The sequence below is a fragment of the Nicotiana tabacum genome, unplaced genomic scaffold, assembly GCF_000715075.1.
Source record: "Nicotiana tabacum cultivar K326 unplaced genomic scaffold, ASM71507v2 Un00098, whole genome shotgun sequence".
Lineage (NCBI taxonomy): Eukaryota > Viridiplantae > Streptophyta > Magnoliopsida > Solanales > Solanaceae > Nicotiana > Nicotiana tabacum.
Genome location: NW_027438336.1, coordinates 55,592 through 60,458, shown reverse-complemented (window position 1 = coordinate 60,458; position 4,867 = coordinate 55,592). Strand labels below are relative to the sequence as shown.

The 4,867-nt window shown below is 37.4% G+C and overlaps 1 long non-coding RNA gene across 1 annotated transcript; it reads right to left on the bottom strand.

Moving 5' to 3' along the window:
- Nucleotides 1-914: 914 nt before the first annotated feature.
- LOC107796415 (uncharacterized) lies at nucleotides 915-4,006 on the bottom strand. The gene is made up of 2 exons (XR_001650390.2): nucleotides 3,460-4,006; nucleotides 915-1,428 (listed from the first exon to the last, which is right to left on the bottom strand). It is a non-coding gene; the product is annotated as an uncharacterized LOC107796415 (long non-coding RNA).
- Between the last annotated feature and the right edge of the window lie 861 nt (nucleotides 4,007-4,867).

Sequence of the window (4,867 nt, the reverse complement as noted above, 5' to 3'; positions counted from 1 at the left end):
TAAATTATAATATAACAAACTAAAGGTAACAGTACTATCCGGTGGTGAAAAGGAGCATATAATTATGTTTTTGGGAGGACAACCTAGAGATGCCTCCTTGCCGTCTCTCTCTCTCAAAGACTCAAGATTTTTGCATATCAATTTTAAAGAAAGATTTGAACAAATCAAGATTTTGCGATTTGTATCCTGTGTCAACTACTGCAACTACAATTATAGATTATGTTACTCTATTTTCCTGGAAACAATATAGTTACTAAAACTTTTTGTTATTTTGACTTGCTCCTACATATAAGAGGGGTGAAGTGTGTTGATCACGCCCAACTATGCCTCCTAAGAGGTCTAGCGGGTGTTGCAAATATAATCCCGTTTACAAGTTCGGAGTCGAATCACTAATCACAACCATTAGTTTCGAAAGAATTCAAGTAATCACCCTTAAGAAATATTAAATAATAATTTGAGTATTTACTAATTAAGAGTAAAGTGATTAAAATGCTATAATTTATAACTAACAGAGCAAATGTTGTAGACGAGATTTGAAAAGTCTAGGGTTATGATTTCTCCTATTGTCGGAATCCTCCCCACTACGTTTCTTACAAATTCGCCTAAGTATTCTTTACCGATCGTGAGTACTTTTGGTGTCGTAATTCTCTTCTGAGCAACTACCACAATCTACTAGACGTATTCTTCCAAACTACGCTAGCTGGCACTAGTTTACCGCTCACTATAATCGCACTAAGGTTTCGTTATTCCTAATCTCACCTTTAAACCCTTCGTATTGATTCCTCATATACGTTAGGAGAGATGTCGTTCAACAAATACCTAAATGTATACCCTTTTCCAAGCAATACACACTAATTACGCACAGTCAATTGAGAGCTCTTCAATCAACAATAATGAAATCGTAGTTGAACAAGTAGAGAAAAGTCAAAGGCAAATTTATATTAAACGCAGTAGAAAATTATCCTCCAATAGGTTACATAAAACCCTAGATGAGAATGTTTAGCCACTCATAAATGTATAAACAATCATCATGATGTTAACTACAAAGTAAAGAGAAACAGAGGGAAAACTCATTTGATTCCTTGCTCCACAGTGCTTTATAGCCTTTTTCTTCTCCAAATAATGTCTCACCCTTTCTCAACTCCTTTAGGGAGTATTTATATGTTAGGATCCAGGTCCTTGAGTCCAAATCCGGGTCGGAGTATTTTATCTCACGAACTTTTGACCACCGGGCGCCTGATCTCGCGAGGCCAGGCTTGTAGCGTGCCTAGGACCTTGCGAGGCGAGGCGTATAACATGGCCAATATGGCTACAGAGCTGGCTACACGTGGCCTATAGCCAGGCTTGGGTATTTTATATTTTTGTGCTCTTTTCTTGTATTTTTGTCCTCTTTTCGTGCAACTTTATTCGACCCTTTCTTCCGATACTCTTACACATAAAATAACATAAATTAGCTCAAATGTCACACAATTAACCAATAATCAACAAAATATAGGGCGAGTAATGTACAAAATATATAGAATTCTGGCCAAACATCACCACTCCACACTTAGACGTTGCTTGTTCTCGAGTCAACCACCAATTCATGCTAACCTAGAGCACTTTATTTCCTTTAACACATCCGAAGCACACCATACCTATGACTATGGTTGATAGCCACAATTAAACTTTAGCATATGCCTTTAAAACACATTTCCCTTTACTTTATACCATATCTCAAAAATTTATTCAACACCAAGACAATATGCTCATAATAATCCTAGCCTCACAAACTGACTCAATATCACAATGCATTCATGGCTTGAACACTTAACATCATAGAGAAATCTAATAATGTCACCTATCCCTCGCAAAATCATGCGCCATCTCAACAAGAACAAAAGAGCAAATTATCCATACATTCGAATCAAATGCTCACATATATTTTAAGGACTCACATATCTAAAGAAAATTCTTCACTCTCACAAAGAAGTCACATGCACACACAAAGTACTATAGGTTTGCTCATTATGTAAACCTCCACTAATGTAGGCTTGCTCGATCTAAAATCAATTAGAAATTTTTCATGGTTGTAATGTGGGCTAAGAGATGGGTAGGATATATTTTTGGAATAGTGGCTCACCCTCCTAAACACTTTAACACGTCACATATTTAACTTTAAGCGCAACTTCTTCAATCCCAGCTTTAATTTCACAAACAATATCATCCCAAAAGCGTTTCCTTTTTCTTTAAGCACTACTTTACTTCACACCTAATAGCAAGGACAATATATAAATTTATTCATCTACCTTTCTTTCTTTCTATGTACATTTATTTTTGTTTTGCAATTTTTTTTTAAAATTACCGCTGATAGTGTATTCTTTTGCAAAACACGTGCACTTTTTCTCTTTCATTGGTTCCACTCAAACACCACCCAAGTTTCCTTCTTACTTCTCTAGTGTTCATTTTACAAATACTGTACTTTAAGATGTAACATGATCAAAACAATAGCAATTAAGAACAAAGGGATATATGCTTGTAATGTGGTTGCCAAATAAAAGCCTACATGCTCAAAAGGGTTGACTATGGATAATTGTTATTTGTGGTAAGCATTAAGCTCAAAAATATCAAAGAAATCCTAAAATTATTTTTCAAACCGAGCAAAGCCTAGGATTTCGCTTCAACTCACATGCCGGGCAAGTTCTAGACTCTAATGCAATAACACGCACAACACAAATTATCACCATACATGGCACATGACTCACTAAGGACGGTTCCATTCCGATTCTCAAACAATAGCGAGTATTCACGGAGTCACAAAATATTAAGCATTAAGCACAAAGTGACAAAAGCCAAGAAAATGAGACATAGGCATCAATAAATATGCTATCTACTCAATAAGGCATCATAAGCACTTTCAAACCATAGGGATGGTAATACACATGCTAGAGCCAAAATACGGTAATATCAAACAAGTCAAAAGGAGCTAGCAATCACATTTTCCCATCCTTTTATTCCTTAAACCCTAATCTACTCTAAAAATAATAAATAAATAAAAAACTACTACCTGATTCAATAATATCCCATGAAAAAGAACCAAGGCACAAAGAAAAACTATGGGGGATTATTACTACCTAAAAGATAATTTTTTTGGTTTTTGATTAGACTTTAATCCCTCAAGAAAATTGCCTAGGAGATCCATCGTCGGGGAAAAGTCCAATCATTTATATATATATATATATATATATATATATATATATATATATATATATATATATATATATATATAAATTCCTTTCTGATATTTTAATCACGAGAACAACTAAAAGCAATCCTAAAAACTAAAGAATCCCCCACCCCACACTATATAATAAAAAAATAAAACAAGACACTATTAGCTTATCTACATACCCAAAAGTTGTCCTAGTTCATCACTTCACCCAATTCGAAATTTGACAAAGAAAGATTTATAAATCATACCTTAGATGTTTGGGAAATAGGATTGGTCTTTAATTAACGGCAGTAGTGATTGAATGAGTGTATGAATGAGTGGATTTAATGGGGTTTTGATGTGAGTGAGAGGTGGAGGGGAGGGGCAGTGGGGTTTCGGAGAGAGGAGAGCATGTGTGTTTGGGCGGTTGTGTGTGTGTTGTGTTTAGGGATAGGTGGGTGTTTTATGTAAGGTGTGTGTATGGTTTGTTGATGTTTTAAACTGGTTGGGGGAGGGTGGTTTATAAAAAGGAAAGGGCCGAAAACTTAACTAGCCTCGCGAGCTGCGACGCGACGCCCACCGCGCGGCAAAATTGGAAACGCGAGGTAGTCATCAAGGTCAAGCGATCTGTAGAGTGCGTGGCATCAGGACCAGCATGAGGTCAAGTGTGCTATATACTGCATGACGTCACCTCGGGTGCGAGATCCAGGGCGCTTTAGAACGCACGATGCTAACTATTTCACTTGATTCTTGCCTCGCTTGGCGAGGTCCGGAGCATACGCAAGTGGTTTCCATTCCGTTTTGTGAACTACTCCAAGTGTTATGACCTCCCAACGAGCTCCAGTACCTGTTAAAACACCAAGACTTAACTAAAAACTTGTTAGTGCCTCAAAACAAAAAAAGTCTAATTAAGCTAAAATAAACTAAGAATTGGGTTGCCTCCCAACAAGCGCTTTAGTTAACATCTTGGCATGACGAATATAATATTACAATGGGTTGCCTCCCACGAAGCGCCTGATTTAACGTCGCGGCACGACGGAGTCAATCATACCCAAGGTTCAGTCAACACTTGGGTTCCTTCAAATAAATCACTGACACAACATTTTCCTCATCCATGCCAAGGTAATGTTTCAAATTTTGCCAATTGCCCGTGAACTTCTTAACTCCATCTTCCGACTCAATTGCAACTGCTCCAGTCAGATTTACCATTTGCACACGAAATGGTCCTAACCATTGTGACTTCAACTTAGTTGGGAAATATTTCATTCTTGAATTGAACAATAGTACCATGTCTCCAGGCTTAAAATTTCGCCCACAATATTTTTGTCATGGATCATCTTCATCCTCTCTTTGTACAGCCGGTTGCTCTCAAAAGCATGATAGCGGAACTCATCAAGTTCATGCAACTCTATGACATTACTCGTACCAGCGACCTCCATGTCAAGATTTAATTGCCTCAATGCCCAGAATGCCCTATTCTCTAACTCCACTGATAAGTGACACACCTTTCTAGATACTACTTTTGTACGGTGACATACCAATCGGAGTTTTGAATGCAGTGCGGTAAGGCCATAGTGCATTATCCAGTTTTCTGACCCAATCAGTCCGAGTAGCATTTACATTCTTGGTCAAAATACTCTTGATTTCTCTGTTTGACACCTCCAGTTACCCACTTGT